The sequence below is a fragment of the Ambystoma mexicanum genome, chromosome 4q, assembly GCF_040938575.1.
Source record: "Ambystoma mexicanum isolate Mex_15411 chromosome 4q, UKY_AmexF1_1, whole genome shotgun sequence".
NCBI classification, from domain to species: domain Eukaryota; kingdom Metazoa; phylum Chordata; class Amphibia; order Caudata; family Ambystomatidae; genus Ambystoma; species Ambystoma mexicanum.
The window spans coordinates 435,457,326-435,475,325 of record NC_090928.1 but is presented as its reverse complement, the minus strand read 5'-3'; the positions used below and the strand labels follow the sequence as shown (position 1 = coordinate 435,475,325).

General features: G+C 36.7%; 5 non-coding genes across 5 annotated transcripts; all 5 read right to left on the bottom strand.

Moving 5' to 3' along the window:
• Positions 1–783: 783 nt before the first annotated feature.
• TRNAC-GCA (transfer RNA cysteine (anticodon GCA)) lies at positions 784–855 on the bottom strand. The gene has a single exon. It is a non-coding gene; the product is annotated as a tRNA-Cys (tRNA).
• Positions 856–11,728: 10,873 nt separating this feature from the next.
• TRNAC-GCA (transfer RNA cysteine (anticodon GCA)) lies at positions 11,729–11,800 on the bottom strand. Its single transcript has one exon. It is a non-coding gene; the product is annotated as a tRNA-Cys (tRNA).
• An 881-nt stretch (positions 11,801–12,681) lies between these two features.
• TRNAC-GCA (transfer RNA cysteine (anticodon GCA)) lies at positions 12,682–12,753 on the bottom strand. The gene has a single exon. It is a non-coding gene; the product is annotated as a tRNA-Cys (tRNA).
• Positions 12,754–14,579: 1,826 nt separating this feature from the next.
• TRNAC-GCA (transfer RNA cysteine (anticodon GCA)) lies at positions 14,580–14,651 on the bottom strand. Its single transcript has one exon. It is a non-coding gene; the product is annotated as a tRNA-Cys (tRNA).
• A 3,099-nt stretch (positions 14,652–17,750) lies between these two features.
• TRNAC-GCA (transfer RNA cysteine (anticodon GCA)) lies at positions 17,751–17,822 on the bottom strand. Its single transcript has one exon. It is a non-coding gene; the product is annotated as a tRNA-Cys (tRNA).
• Positions 17,823–18,000: the final 178 nt, after the last annotated feature.

The following is an 18,000-nucleotide window of genomic DNA, read 5'->3' as shown; positions in this document are numbered from 1 at the left end:
TTCAGCCACCAAACTCTCCTTATAACTATATGGGGTACACAAGATGTCCTTTATCTGCCTTGGTAAAATCCAGTGAAGTTTCCATTGCAAGAATTCATACATTTCATATCACATGTAGATCTTGGAACATGGAAAAAAATCTTTTCTCAAATGCACAAATTCTGCAAAATGTAACTGCTTCTCTACTGCAGTTTGTTGATTCTGTGCTAAGAGCATAGTTAAACCCAATTGTTCATTGTTTTGTATATGAAATGATGATATATCCTATTGTTTCTTACAGTGCATTGGGTTGAAAAACATTAGAACATGATCTATTGAAGAGGGTATATGGGTATGAAACAGGGACTTCTTGAACTACACTCCTACGCTCTACCACTGACATAAACCCTTGAATGTTGAAAACTGCCCTTTTTTAAAAAGGTGATAGAGTGGGTGACTGCATGGAACTTGTAGAACTAATGACATCAGTGCACTTCTGGTCAGCTGTACAAATTAATACATTTCATTAAGGGCATATTATTGGTTTCCACCACAGTTTTATAACATTCATATGAGCTTCCAATGGATTATTTCAAACTGATAATATGACCAGTAGAACTTGGGTGAATGTAAAACACAGCTTGTATCATATGAAGAAATCCTAAACAGCTTAATGGTGTTTACCCTATGTTTCAGGAGATGATCAGGAGTATTTCAAATGTAGAAATGTGTTGCTCATTACATAAAATGCTAAGATTGTAAATGTTTTCTTCAATTTATTTCTACAGGTAAAACAGTTAGACAAGGGGGCACCCAGATTTGAACTAGGAACCTCTTGATCTGCAGTCAAATGCTCTACCACTGAGCTATATCCCCCTTTCTGAAATGTTCACCTTTATTTATTCAGTAATATGTACAAAGTGGAAGCAACATGCAATCACCATCAAATCAATGCAATTTCAGCCACCAAACCCTCCTTATAAGAATAAGTGGTAGAAAAGATGTCCTTTATCTGCCTTGGTAAAATACAGTGAGGTTTCCATTGCAAGAATTCATACATTTTGTATCACATGTAGATCTTGGAACATGGAAAAAAAACCTTTGTCAAATGCACAAATTCTGCAAAACGTAACTGCTTCTCTACTGCAGTTTGTTGATTTTGTGCTAAGAGCATAGTTAAACCCAATTGTTCATTGTTTTGTATATGAAATGATGATATATCTTATTGTTTCTTACAGTGCATTGGGTTGAAAAACATTTTAACAGGATCTATTGAAGAGGGTATATGGTTATGAAACAGGGACTTCTTGAACTGCACTCCTACCCTCTACCACTTACATAAACCCTTGAATGCTGAAAACTGCCCTTTTTTAAAAAAGTGATAGAGTTGGTGACTGTATGGAACTTGTCGAACTAATGACATCAGTGAACTTCTGCTCAGCTGTACAAATTAAAACATTTCATTAAGGGCATATTATTGGTTTCCACCACAGTTTTATAACATTCATATGAGCTTCCAATGGACTATTTCAAACTGATAATATCACCAGTAGAACTTGGGTGAATGTAATACACAACTTGTATCATACAAAGAAATCTGAAACAGCTTAATGGTGTTTACCCTATGCTTCAGGAGTATTTCAAATGTAGAAATGTGTTGCTCATTACGTAAAATGCTAAGATTGTAAATGTTTTCTTCAATCGATTTAATTAAAAAAATATTTCTACAGGTAAAAGAGCTGGACAAGGGGGCACCCAGATTTGAGCTAGAGACCTTTTGATCTGCAGTCAAATGCTCTACCACTGAGCTATACCCCAGTTCTAAAACATTTACCTTTATTTATTCAGTAATATGTACAAAGTGGAAGCAACATGCAATCACCATCAAAGCAATGCATTTTCAGACGCCACCAAACCCTTCTTATAAGTATAAAGGGTACGAAAGATGTCCTTTATCTGCCTTGGTAAAATACAGTGAGGTTTCCATTGCAAGAATTCATAGATTTCGTATCACATGTAGATCTTGGAACATGGAACAAAAACTTTTGTCAAATGCACAAATTCTGCAAAACGTAACTGCTTCTCTACTGCAGTTTTTTGATTTTGTGCTAAGAGCATAGTTAAACCCAATTGTTCATTGTTTTGTATATGAAATGATGATATATCTTATTGTTTCTTACAGTGCATTGGGTTGAAAAACATTTTAACATGATCTATTGAAGAGGGTATATGGTTATGAAACAGGGACTTCTTGAACTGCACTCCTACGCTCTAACACTGAGTTAAACCCTTGAATGCTGAAAACTGCCCTTTTTAAAAAAGGTGATAGAGTGGGTGACTGTATGGAACTTGTAGAACTAATGACATCAGTGCACTTCTGGTCAGCTCTACAAATTAATACATTTCATTAAGGGCATATTATTGGTTTCCACCACAGTTTTATAACATTCATATGAGCTTCCAATGGACTATTTCAAACTGATAATATCACCAGTAGAACTTGAGTGAATGTAATACACAGCTTGTATCATACGAACAAATCCGAAACAGCTTAATGGTGTTTACACTATGTTTCAGGAGATGATCAGGAGTTTTTCAAATGTAGAAATGTGTTGCTCATTACATAAAATGCTAAGATTGTAAATGTTTTCTTCAATTTATCTCTACAGGTAAAACAGTTGGACAAGGGGGCACCCAGATTTGAACTAACGACCTCTTGATCTGCAGTCAAACGCACTACCACTGAGCTATACCCACAGTTCTGAAATGTTCACCTTTATTTATTCAGTAATATGTACAAAGTGGAACAACATGCAATCACCATCAAAGCAATGTTTTTTCAGCCACCAAAACCTCCTTATAAGTATAAGGGGTACAAAATATGTCCTTTATCTGCCTTGGTAAAATACAGTGAGGTTTCCATTGCAAGAATTCATACATTTCGTATCACATGAAGATCTTGGAACATGGAAAAAAACGTTTGTCAAATGCACAAATTCTGCAAAACGTCACTGCTTCTCTACTGCATTTTGTTGATTTTGTGCTAAGAGCATAGTTAAACCCAATTGTTCATTGTTTTGTATATGAACTGATGATATATCCTATTGTTTCTTACAGTGCATTGGGTTGAAAAACATTAGAACATGATCTATTGAAGAGTCTATATGGTTATGAAACAGGGACTTCTTGAACTGCTTCCTACCCTCCACCACTGACATAAACCCTTGAATGCTGAAAACTGCCCTTTTTTAAAAAAGGGATAGAGTGGGTGACTGGATGGAACTTGCAGAACTAATGACATCAGTGCACTTCTGGTCAGCTGTAAAAATTAATACATTTCATTAAGGGCATATTATTGGTTTCCACCACAGTTTTATAACATTCATATGAGCTTCCAATGGACTATTTCAAACTGATCATATCACCAGTAGAACTTGGGTGAATGTAAAACACAGCTTGTATCATATGAAGAAATCCTAAACAGCTTAATGGTGTTTACCCTATGTTTCAGGTGATGATCAGGAGTATTTGAAATGTAGAAATGTGTTGCTCATTACATAAAATGCTAAGATTGTGAATGTTTACTTCAATTTATTTAATTAACAAATATTTCTACATGTAAAACAGTTGGGCAAAGAGGCACCCAGATTTGAACTAGGGACCTCTTGATCTGCAGTGAAATGCTCTACCCCTGAGCTATAGCCCCATTTCTGAAATGTTGATCTTTATTTATTCAGTAATATGTACAAAGTGGAAGCAACATGCAATCACCATCAAAGCAATGCATTTTCAGCCACCAAACCCTCCTTATAAGTATAAGGGGTACAAATGATGACCTTTATCTGCCTTGGTAAAATACAGTGAGGTTTCCATTGCAAGAATTCATACATTTAGTATCACATGTAGATCTTGGAACATGGAAAAAAAACTTTTGTCAAATGCACAAATTCTGCAAAACGTAACTGCTTCTCTACAGCAGTTTGTTGATTTTGTGCTACGAGCATAGTTAAACCCAATTGTTCATTGTTTTGTATATGAAATGATGATATATCTTATAGTTTCTTACAGTGCATTGGGTTAAAAAACATTTTAACAGGATCTATTGAAGAGGGTATATGGTTATGAAACAGGGACTTCTTGAACTGCACTCCTACGCTCTACCACTGACATAAACCCTTGAATGCTGAAAACTGCCCTTTTTTAAAAAGGTGATAGAGTGGGTGACTCTATGGAACTTGTAGAACTAATGACATCAGTGCACTTCTGGGCAGCTGTACAAATTACTACATTTCATTAAGGGCATATTATTGGTTTCCACCACAGTTTTATAACATTCATATGAGCTTCCAATGAACTATTTCAAACTGATAATATCACCAGTAGAACTTGGGTGAATGTAAAACACAGCTTGTATCATACAAAGAAATCCTAAACAGTTTCATGGTGTTTACCCTTTGTTTCAGGAGATGACCAGGAGTATTTCAAATGTAGAAATGTGTTGCTCATTACATAATATGCTAAGATTGTAAATGTTTTCTTCAATTTACAGTTGGACAAGGGGGCACCCAGATTTGAACGAGGGACCTCTTGATTTACAGTCAAATGCTCTACCACGGAACTAAACCCCCAATTCTGAAATGTTCACGTATTTTAATTCAGTAATATGTACAAAGTGGAAGCAACATGCAATCACCATCAAAGCAATGCATTTTCAGCCACCAAACCCTCCTTATAGCTGTAAGGGGTACACAAGATGTCCTTTATCTGCCTTGGTAAAATACAGTGAGGTTTCCATTGCAAGAATTCATACATTTCTTATCACATGTAGATCTTGGAACATGGAAAAACAACTTTTGTCAAATGCACAAATTCTGCAAAACCTAACTGCTTCTCTACTGCAGTTTGTTGATTTTGTGCTACGAGCATTGTTAAACCCAATTGTTCATTGTTTTGTATATGAAATGATGATATATCTTATAGTTTCTTACAGTGCATTGGGTTAAAAAACATTTTAACAGGATCTATTGAAGAGGGTATATGGTTATGAAACAGGGACTTCTTGAACTGCACTCCTACGCTCTACCACTGACATAAACCCTTGAATGCTGAAAACTGCCCTTTTTTAAAAAGGTGATAGAGTGGGTGACTCTATGGAACTTGTAGAACTAATGACATCAGTGCACTTCTGGGCAGCTGTACAAATTAATACATTTCATTAAGGGCATATTATTGGTTTCCACCACAGTTTTATAACATTCATATGAGCTTCCAATGAACTATTTCAAACTGATAATATCACCAGTAGAACTTGGGTGAATGTAAAACACAGCTTGTATCATACAAAGCAATCCTAAACAGTTTCATGGTGTTTACCCTTTGTTTCAGGAGATGACCAGGAGTATTTCAAATGTAGAAATGTGTTGCTCATTACATAATATGCTAAGATTGTAAATGTTTTCTTCAATTTACAGTTGGACAAGGGGGCACCCAGATTTGAACGAGGGACCTCTTGATTTACAGTCAAATGCTCTACCACGGAACTAAACCCCCAATTCTGAAATGTTCACGTATTTTAATTCAGTAATATGTACAAAGTGGAAGCAACATGCAATCACCATCAAAGCAATGCATTTTCAGCCACCAAACCCTCCTTATAGCTGTAAGGGGTACACAAGATGTCCTTTATCTGCCTTGGTAAAATACAGTGAGGTTTCCATTGCAAGAATTCATACATTTCGTATCACATGTAGATCTTGGAACATGGAAAAAAATATTTTGTCAAATGCACAAATTTTGCAAAATGTAACTGCTTCTCTACTGCAGTTTGTTGATTTTGTGCTAAGAGCATAGTTAAACCCAATTGTTCATTGTTTTGTATATGAAATGATGATATATCGTATTGTTTCTTACAGTGCATTGGGTTGAAAAACATTTTAACAGGATCTATTGACGAGGGTATATGGTTATGAAACAGGGACTTCTTGAACTGCACTCCTACGCTCTACCACTGAGTTAAACCCTTGAATGCTGAAAACTGCCCTTTTTTAAAAAGGTGATAGAGTGGGTGACTGTATGGAACTTGTAGAACTAATGACATCAATGCACTTCTGGTCAGCTGTACAAATTAATACATTTCATTAAGGGCATATTATTGGTTTCCACCACAGATTTATAACATTCATATGAGCTTCCAATGGACTATTTCAAACTGATAATATCACCAGTAGAACTTGGGTGAATGTGAAACACAGCTTGTATGATATGAAAAAATCCTAAACAGTTTCATGGTGTTTACCCTATGTTTCAGGAGATGATCAGGAGTATTTCAAATGTAGAAATGTGTTGCTCATTACATAAGATGCTAAGATTGCAAATGTTTTCTTCAATTTATTTAATTAAAAAAATATTTCTACAGGTAAACCAGTTGAAAAAGGGGGCACCCAGATTTGAACTAGGTGACCTCTTGATCTGCAGTCAAATGCTCTACCACTGGGCTATACCCCCAGTTCTGACAAGATCACCTTTATTAATTCAGTAATATGTACAAAGTGGAAGCAACATGCAATCACCATCAAAGCAATGCATTTTCAGCCACCAAACTCTCCTTATAAGTATATGGGGTGCGAAGGATGTCCTTTATCTGCCTTGGTAAAATACAGTGAGGTTTCCATTGCAAGAATTCATACATTTCGTATCACATGTAGATCTTGGAACATGGGAAAAAAACGTTTGTCAAATGCACAAATTCTGCAAAACATAATTGCTTCTCTACTGCAGTTTGTTGATTTTGTGCTTAGAGCATAGTTAAACTCAATTGTTCATTGTTTTGTATATGAAATGATGATATATCCTATTGTTTCTTACAGTGCATTGGGTTGAAAAACATTTTAACAGGATCTATTGAAGAGGGTATATGGTTGTGAAACAGGGACTTCTTGAAAAGCACTCCTACGCTCTACCACTGACATAAACCCTTGAATGCTGAAAACTGCCCTTTTTTTATAAAGGTGATAGAGTGGGTGACTGTATGGAACTTGTAGAACTAATGACAACAGTGCACTTCTGGTCAGCTGTACAAAATAATACATTTCATTAAGGGCATATTATTGGTTTCCACCACAGTTTTATAACATTCATATGAGCTTCCAATGGACTATTTCAAACTAATCATATCACCAGTAGAACTTGGGTGAATGTAAAACACAGCTTGTATCGTATGAAGAAATCCTAAACAGCTTAATGGTGTTTACCCTATGTTTCAGATGATGATCAGGAGTATTTCAAATGTAGAAATGTGTGGCTCATTACATAAAATGCTAAGATTGTAAATGTTTACTTCCATTTATTTAATTAAAAAAATATTTCTACAGGTAAAACAGTTGGACAAGGCAGCACCCAGATTTGAACTAGGGATCTCTTGATCTGCAGTCAAATGCTCTACCACTGAGCTATACCCCCAGGTCTACAAAGTTCGCCTTTATTAATTCAGTAATATGCACAAAGTGCAAGCAACATGCAATCACCATCAAAGCAATGCATTTCAGCCACCAAACCCTCCTTATAAGTATAAGGGGTACAAAAGATGTCCTTTATCTGCCTGGGTAAAATACAGTGATGTTTCCGCAAGAATTCATACATTTCGTATCACATGTAGATCTTGGAACATGGAAAAAAACTTTTGTCAAATGCACAAATTCTGCAAAACGTAACTGCTTCTCTACTGCATTTTGTTGATTTGTGCTAAGAGCATAGTTAAACCCAATTGTTCATTGTTTTTTATATGAAATGATGATATATCCTATTGTTTCCTACAGTGCATTGGGTTGAAAAACATTTTAACAGGATCTATTGAAGAGGGTATATGGTTATGAAACAGGGACTTCTTGAAAAGCACTCCTACGCTCAACCACTGACATAAACCCTTCAATGTTGAAAACTGCCCTTTTTTAAAAAGGTGATAGAGTGGGTGACTCTATGGAACTTGTAGAACTAATGACATCAGTGCACTTCTGGTCAGCTGTACAAATTAATACATTTCATTAAGGGCATATTATTAGTTTCCACCACAGTTTTATAACATTCATATGAGCTTCCAATGGACTATTTCAAACTGATAATATCACCAGTAGAACTTGGGTGAATGTAATTGTCGGGGGGTTTCTCCTGGGGTCGGCTGTGCCTTCCGCGGACCTCCGGGCTGGGAGGCCCCAACTCCTCCCGCGTATCCCAAAAATGAGTATGAGACACACACAAGAAGCAAGGTGTTACTGCTGTTTATTGAATAACGGCAGGGATGGGTCTAGGATCGTACGCGTCCGTCCAGACTCTCGAAATTCGTAGGGCTCGCAGGCCCCTTTTTGCCTCAGTATGACGCGCTACTTGCGTCACCTGGGAAAGTTAGCAAAAAACCTATTGCCACTCTGGATTGGTCGCTAGAGTGGTAGGGTTAGTATAGCATACGTATAGAGAACGCTGTTAGTGGTTAAGGGTCAGTCAGATGGTATACTTAGGTTGTCCCTTCTATTAGATACTTGAAAATTGTTACACAAAGACCCCTAATGATTGGCTAATGTTAGTGGCTTCAGTGATGAGTGCCCCATGTTCTGATTGGTCGACTCGCGAGCCCCCCAGCCTGGGACCATCGTTGTTCCCTGCTCGCGGTGTACCTGTCATTTGCAACAATATGTAACTATGTGTTTGTGCAGACAATGCGTGAATTTGCTCATATGCCTGAGAGCAGACCATTCCCATCGCTGTAGGTGTCCATTAGGTCATTTCATTGTTGCAGCCTGTGTCTCAAACGTGGGATCCAGGCAAATTCTTCCTCCTGGGTCTGGCACCCTGTCAGGTTTGCCTTGGTCACGTGAGGAGAGACCGTGGTTGAGGCAGAATTTTGCACATTTAAGTTGTACTTTCCACTGTGTGTCTGGCTTAGCTTGCAGGTGCGACCTTGGCGTTGGCTGGTGGCATGCGAGTTGCAACATCGCTCCCTTGGCTGTCAGTTCTCGCTGGGCACGTTCTGCAGGGTCAGCAATTGTACTCTTGCTCGTTCAATGTTCATGGAGGCTCTTGCTTGCGGCCTACTTGGGCCTGGTGCATAGGTGGGGATGTTTAATGCACGGCACTTTAAGTTGCAGTATCACATTGCTTCATAGCCGGGACCATGTCTACGTTGTATTTTCATCACAATGCAAGGGTTAGGAGAAGCGCCTGCAAGCATTTAGATGAGTGCTTTGTGCGTCTTGCGTTTCTGCATTTCGAAAAACCTATGTGAAAAATAATAAAGATGCGCGTCAGTGGGTGAGTCTGTCATCTACGTCATAGCACTGAGTATGTTCTTCATGTAGATTGGTGTGGGGGTGTCCAGTGTGCATGGTTGCACGAGTGTTCTGACAGTTGGCTAGGTCGTCATGGCATCTCTAACGATGTGTTTATTTACTGTTGAAGGGTTTAGTCGAGTTCATCCATGCCGCAGGTGTCGGCTTGAGCAGGGCAGGCTGGTGGGCAGGCTGATGGGCACATCCGTATGTTCCTGTACCAGGGTATTTGGTCGTCTGGTAGATATGCAAATTCATCTTGTGGCGGGTGTCTGGGTCGCGATCCTCTAGGTCAGGGGCGCGAGGAGATTGGGGGGAGTCTTTTCTCCCATTCTCCCACTTCATAATACACAGCTTGTATCATACGAAGAAATCCGAAACAGCTTAATGGTGTTTACCCTATGTTTCAGGTGACGATCAGGAGTATTTCAAATGTAGAAATGTGTTGCTCATTACATAAAATGCTAAAATTGTAAATGTTTTCTTCAATTTATTTAATTAAAAAAATATTTCTACAGGTTAAACAAGTGGGCACCCAGATATGAACTAGGTACCTCTTGATCTGCAGCCAAACACTCTACCACGGAGCTATACCCCCAATTCTGAAACGTTCAGCTATTTTAATTCAGTAATATGTACAAAGTGGAAGCAACATGCAATCACCATCAAAGCAATGCATTTTCAGCCACCAAACCCTCCTTATAACTATAAGGGGTACACAAGATGTCCTTTATCTGCCTTGGTAAAATACAGTGAGGTTTCCATTGCAAGAATTAATACATTTCGTATCACATGTAGATCTTGGAACATGGAAAAAAAACTTTTGTCAAATGCACAAATTCTGCAAAACGTAACTGCTTCTCTACTGCAGTTTGTTGATTTTGTGCTAAGAGCATAGTTAAACCCAATTGTTCATTGTTTTGTATATGAAATGATGATATATCTCATTGTTTCTTACAGTGCATTGGGTTGAAAAACATTTTAACAGGATCTATTGAAGACGGTATATGGTTATGAAACAGGGAGTTCTTGAACTGCACTCCTACGCTCTACCATTGAGTTAAACCCTTGAATGCTGAAAACTGCCCTTTTTTAAAAAGGTGATAGAGTGGGTGACTGTATGGAACTTGTAGAACTAATGACATCAGTGCACTTCTGGTCAGCTGTACAAATTAATACATTTCATTAAGGGCATATTATTGGTTTCCACCACAGTTTTATAACATTCATATGAGCTTCCAATGGACTATTTCAAACTGATAATATCACCAGTAGAACTTGGGTGAATGTAAAACACAGTTTGTATCATATGAAGAAATCCTAAACAGCTTAATAGTGTTTACCCTATGTTTCAGGTGATGATCAGGAGTATTTCAAATGTAGAAATGTGTTGCTCATTACATAAAATGCTAAGATTGTAAATGTTACTTCAATTTATTTAATTAAAACAATATTTCTCCAGGTAAAACAGTTGGACAAGGGGGCACCCACATTTGAACTAGGGACACCTTGATCTGCAGTGACATGCTCTACCCCTGAGCACTAACCCAATTTCTGAAATGTTCACCTTTATTTATTCAGTAATATGTACAAAGTGGAAGCAACATGCAATCACCATCAAAGCAATGCATTTTCAGCCACCAAACCCTCCTTATAAGTATAAGGGGTACAAAAGATGTCCTTTATCTGCCTTGGTAAAATACAGTGAGGTTTCCATTGCAAGAATTCATACATTTCGTATCACATGTAGATCTTGGAACATGGAAAAAAACTTTTGTCAAATGCACAAATTCTGCAAAATGTAACTGCTTCTCTACTGCAGTTTGTTGATTTTGTGCTAAGAGCATAGTTAAACCCAATTGTTCATTGTTTTGTATATGAAATGATGATATATCCTATTGTTTCTTACAGTGCATTGGGTTAAAAAATACATTTTAACAGGATCTATTGAAGAGGGTATATGGTCATGAAACAGGAACTTCTTGAAAAGCACTCGTGCGCTCTACCACTGACATAAAACCTTGAATTCTGAAAACTGCCCTTTTTTAAAAAGGTGATAGAGTGGGTGACTGTATGGAACTTGTAGAACTAATGACATCAGTGCACTTCTGGTCAGCTGTACAAATTAATACATTTCATTAAGGGCATATTATTGGTTTCCACCACAGTTTTATAACATGCATGTGAGCTTCCAATGGACTATTTCAAACTGATAATATCACCAGTAGAACTTGGGTGAATGTCAAACACAGCTTGTATCATATGAAGAAATCCTAAACAGTTTCAAGGTGTTTACCCTATGTTTCAGGAGATGATCAGGAGTATTTCAAATGTAGAAATGTGTTGCTCATTATATAAAATGCTAAGATTGTAAATGTTTTCTTCAATTTATTTAATAAAAAAAATATTTCTACAGGTAAAACAGTTGAACAAAGGGGCACCCGGATTTGAACCAGGGACCTCTTGATCTGCAGTCAAATGCTCTACCACTGAGCTATACCCCCAGTTCTGAAAAGTTCACCTTTATTAATTCAGTAATATGTACAAAGTGCAAGTAACATGCAATCACCATCAAAGCAAAGCATTTTCAGCCACCAAAACCTCCTTATAAGTATATGGGTTGTCAAGGATGTCCTTTATCTGCCTTGGTAAAATACAGTGAGGTTTCCATTGCAAGAATTCATACATTTCGTATCACATGTAGATCTTGGAACATGGAAAAAAAACGTTTGTCAAATGCACAAATTCTGCAAAACGTAACTGCTTCTCTACTGCAGTTTGTTGATTTTGTGCTAAGAGTATAGTTAAACCCAATTGTTCATTGTTTTTTATATGAAATGATGATATATCCTATTGTTTCTTACAGTGCATTGGGTTGAAAAACATTTTAACAGGATCTATTGATGAGGGTATATGGTTATGAAACAGGGACTTCTTGAACTGCACTTCTATGCTCTACCACTGAGTTAAACCCCTGAATGCTGAAAACTGCCCTTTTTCTAAAAAGGTGATAGAGTGGGTAACTGTATGGAACTTGTAGAACTAATGACATCAGTGCACTTCTGGTCAGCTGTACAAATTAATACATTTCATTAAGGGCATATTATTGGTTTCCACCACAGTTTTATAACATGCATGTGAGCTTCCAATGGACTATTTCAAACTGATAATATCACCAGTAGAACGTGGGTGAATGTCAAAAACAGCTTGTATCATATGAAGAAATCCTAAACAGTTTCAAGGTGTTTACCCTATGTTTCAGGAGATGATCAGGAGTATTTCAAATGTAGAAATGTGTTGCTCATTATATAAAATGCTAAGATTGTAAATGTTTTCTTCAATTTATTTAATAAAAAAATATTTCTACAGGTAAAACAGTTGAACAAGGGGGCACCCAGATTTGAACTAGGGACCTCTTGAACTGCAGTCAAATGCTCTACCACTGAGCTATACCCCCAGTTCTGAAAAGTTCACCTTTATTACTTCAGTAATATGTACAAAGTGCAAGCAACATGTAATCACCATCAAATCAAAGCATTTTCAGCCACCAAAACCTCCTTATAAGTATATGGGGTGCAATGGATGTCCTTTATCTGCCTTGGTAAAATACAGTTAGGTTTCCATTGCAAGAATTCATACATTTTGTATCACATGTAGATCTTGGAACATGGAAAACAAATCTTTTGTCAAATGCACAAATTCTGCAAAATGTAACTGCTTCTCTACTGCAGTTTGTTGATTTTGTGCTAAGAGCATAGTTAAACCCAATTGTTCATTGTTTTGTATATGAAATGATGATATATCTTATTGTTTCTTACAGTGCATTGGGTTGAAAAACATTTTAACAGGATCTATTGAAGAGGGTATATGGTTATGAAACAGGGACTTCTTGAACTGCATTCCTATGCTCTACCATTGAGTTAAACCCTTGAATGCTGAAAACTGCTCTTTTTTAAAAAGGTGATAGAGTGGGTGACTGTATGGAACTTGTAGAACTAATGACATCAGTGCACTTCTGGACAGCTGTACAAATTAATACAGTTCATTAAGGGCATATTATTGGTTTCCACCACAGTTTTATAACATTCATATGAGCTTCCAATGGACTATTTCAAACTGATAATATCACCAGTAGAACTTGGGTGAATGTAAAACACAGCTTGTATCATATGAAGAAATCCTAAACAGTTTCATGGTGTTTACCCTATGTTTCAGGAGATGATCAGGAGTATTTCAAATGTAGAAATGTGTTGCTCATTACATAAAATGCTAAGATTGTAAATGTTTTCTTCAATTTATTTAATTCTACAGGTAAAACAGTTGGACAAGGGGGCACCCAGATTTGAAGTAGGGACCTTTTGATCTGCAGTGAAATGCTCTTCCCCTGAGCTATAGCCCCATTTCTGAAATGTTCACCTTTATTTATTCAGTAATATGTACAAAGTGGAAGCAACATGCAATCACCATCAAAGCAATGCATTTTCAGCCACCAAACCCTCCTTATAAGTATAAGGGGTACAAAAGATGTCCTTTATCTGCCTTGGTAAAATACAGTGAGGTTTCCATTGCAAGAATTCATACATTTCGTATCACATGTAGATCTTGGAACATGGAAAATAAACTTTTGTCAAATGCACAAATTCTGCAAAACGTAACTGTTCCTCTACTGCATTTTGTTGATTTTGTGCTAAGAGCATAGCTAAACCCAATTGTTCATTGTTTTGTATATGAAATGATGATATATCTTATTGGTTCTTACAGTGCATTGGGTTAAAAAATACATTTTAACAGGATCTATTGAAGAGGGTACATGGTTATGAAACAGGAACTTCTTGAAAAGCACTCCTACGCTCTACCACTGAAATAAACCCTTGAATGCTGAAAACTGCCCTTTTTTGTAAAAAGGTGATATAGTGGGTGACTGTATGGAACTTGTAGAACTAATGACATCAGTGCACTTCTGGTCAGCTGTACAAATTAATACATTTCATTAAAGGCATATTATTGGTTTCCACCACAGTTTTATAACATTCATATGAGCTTCCAATGGACTGTTTCAAACTGATAATATCACCAGTAGAACTTGGGTGAATGTAAAACACAGCTTGTATCATATGAAGAAATCCTAAACAGTTTCATGGTCTTTACCCTATGTTTCAGGAGATGATCAGGAGTATTTCAAATGTAGAAATATGTTGCTCATTACATAGAATGCTAAGATTGTAAATGTTTTCTTCAATTTATTTAATAAAAAAATATTTCTACAGGTAAAACAGTTGAACAAGGGGGCACCCAGATTTGAACTAGGGACCTCTTGATCTGCATTCAAATGCTCTACCACTGAGCTATACCCCCAGTTCTGAAAAGCTCACCTTTATTAATTCAGTAATATGTACAAAGTGCAAGCAACATGCAATCACCATCAAAGCAAAGCATTTTCAGCCTCCAAAACCTCCTTATAAGTATATGGGGTGTAAAGGATGTCCTTTATCTGCCTTGGTAAAATACAGTGAGGTTTCCATCGCAAGAATTCATACATTTCGTATCACATGTAGATCTTGGAACATGGAAAAAAAACGTTTGTCAAATGCACAAATTCTGCAAAATGTAGCTGCTTCTCTACTGCAGTTTGTTGATTTCGTGCTAAGAGTATAGTTTAACCCAATTGTTCATTGTTTTTTATATGAAATGATGATATATCCTATTGTTTCTTACAATGCATTGGGTTGAAAAACATTTTAACAGGATCTATTGAAGAGGATATATGGTTATGAAACGGGGACTTCTTGAACTGCATTCCTATGCTCTACCACTGAGTTAAACCCTTGAATGCTGAAAAATGTTTTTTTCAATTTATTTAATAAAAAAAATATTTCTACAGGTAAAACAGTTGAACAAGGGGGCACCCAGATTTGAACTAGGGATCTCTTGACCTGCAGTCAAATGCTCTACCACCGAGCTATACCCCCACCTCTGAAAAGTTCACCTTTATTAATTCAGTAATATGTACAAAGTGCAAGCAACATGCAATCACCATCAAAGCAAAGCATTTTCAGCCACCAAACCCTCCTTATAAGTATATGGGGTGCGAAGGATGTCCTTTATCTGCCTTGGTAAAATACAGTGAGGTTTCCATTGCAATAACTCATACATTTCGTATCACATGTAGATCTTGGAACATGGAAAAAAAATCTTTTGTCAAATGCACAAATTCTGCAAAATGTAGCTGCTTCTCTACTGCAGTTTGTTGATTTCGTGCTAAGAGTATAGTTTAACCCAATTGTTCATTGTTTTTTATATGAAATGATGATATATCCTATTGTTTCTTACAATGCATTGGGTTGAAAAACATTTTAACAGGATCTATTGATGAGGGTATATGGTTATGAAACAGGGACTTCTTGAACTACACTCCTATGCTCTACCACTGAGTTAAACCCTTGAATGCTGAAAACTGCCCTTTTTGAAAAAGGTGTTAGAGTGGGTGACTGTATGGAACTTCTAGATCTAATGACATCAGTGCACTTCTGATCAGCTGTACAAATTAATACATTTCATTAAGGGCATATTATTGGTTTCCACCACAGTTTTATAACATTCATATGAGCTTCCAATTGACCATTTCAAACTGATAATATCACCAGTAGAACTTGGGTGAATGTAAAACACAGCTTGTATCATATGAAGAAATCCTAAACAGTTTCAAGGTGTTTACCCTATGTTTCAGGAGATGATCAGGAGTATTTCAAATGTAGAAATGTGTTGCTCATTATATAAAATGCTAAGATTGTAAATGTTTTTTTCAATTTATTTAATAAAAAAAAATATTTCTACAGGTAAAACAGTTGAACAAGGGGGCCTCTTGATCTGCAGTCTAATGCTCTACCACTGAGATATACCCCTAGTTCTGAAAAGTTCAACTTTATTAATTCAGTAATATGTACAAAGTGCAAGCAACATGCAATCACCATCAAAGCAAAGCGTTTTCAGCCACCAAACCCTCCTTATAAGTATATGGGGTGCGAAGGATGTCCTTTATCTGCCTTGGTAAAATACAGTGAGGTTTCCATTGCAAGAATTCATACATTTCGCATCACATGTAGATCTTGGAACATGGAAAAAAATCTTTTGTCAAATGCACTAATTCGTATCACATGTAGATCTTGCAACATGGAAAAAAAATATTTTGTCAAATGCACAAATTCTGCAAAATGTAACTGCTTCTCTACTGCAGTTTGTTGATTTTGTGCTAAGAGCATAGTTAAACCCAATTGTTCATTGTTTTGTATATTAAATGATGATATATCTTATTGTTTCTTACAGTGCATTGGGTTGAAAAACTTTTTAACAGGATCTATTGAAGAGGATATATTGTTATGAAACGGGGACTTCTTGAACTGCATTCCTATGCTCTACCACTGAGTTAAACCCTTGAATGCTGAAAAATGTTTTTTTCAATTTATTTAATAAAAAAAATATTTCTACAGGTAAAACAGTTGAACAAGGGGGCACCCAGATTTGAACTAGGGATCTCTTGACCTGCAGTCAAATGCTCTACCACTGAGCTATACCCCCACCTCTGAAAAGTTCACCTTTATTAATTCAGTAATATGTACAAAGTGCAAGCAACATGCAATCACCATCAAAGCAAAGCATTTTCAGCCACCAAACCCTCCTTATAAGTATATGGGGTGCGAAGGATGTCCTTTATCTGCCTTGGTAAAATACAGTGAGGTTTCCATTGCAAGAACTCATACATTTCGTATCACATGTAGATCTTGGAACATGGAAAAAAAATCTTTTGTCAAATGCACAAATTCTGCAAAATGTAGCTGCTTCTCTACTGCAGTTTGTTGATTTCGTGCTAAGAGTATAGTTTAACCCAATTGTTCATTGTTTTTTATATGAAATGATGATATATCCTATTGTTTCTTACAATGCATTGGGTTGAAAAACATTTTAACAGGATCTATTGATGAGGGTATATGGTTATGAAACAGGGACTTCTTGAACTACACTCCTATGCTCTACCACTGAGTTAAACCCTTGAATGCTGAAAACTGCCCTTTTTGAAAAAGGTGTTAGAGTGGGTGACTGTATGGAACTTGTAGATCTAATGACATCAGTGCACTTCTGATCAGCTGTACAAATTAATACATTTCATTAAGGGCATATTATTGGTTTCCACCACAGTTTTATAACATTCATATGAGCTTCCAATTGACCATTTCAAACTGATAATATCACCAGTAGAACTTGGGTGAATGTAAAACACAGCTTGTATCATATGAATAAATCCTAAACAGTTTCATGGTGTTTACCCTATGTTTCAGGAGATGATCAGGAGTATTTCAAATGTAGAAATGTGTTGCTCATTACATAAAATGCTAACCTTGTAAATGTTTTCTTCAATTTATTAAATTAAAAAAAATTCTACGGGTAAAACAGTTGAACAAGGGGCACCCAGATTTGAACTAGGGACCTCTTGATCTGCAGTCAAATGCTCTACCACTGAGCTATACCCCCAGTTCTGAAAAGTTCAACTTTATTAATTCAGTAATATGTACAAAGTGCACGCAACATGCACTCACCATCAAAGGAATGCATTTTCAGCCACCAAACCCTCCTTATAAGTATAAGGGGTACAAAAATGTCCTTTATCTGCCTTGGTAAAATACAGTGAGGTTTCCATTGCAAGAATTCA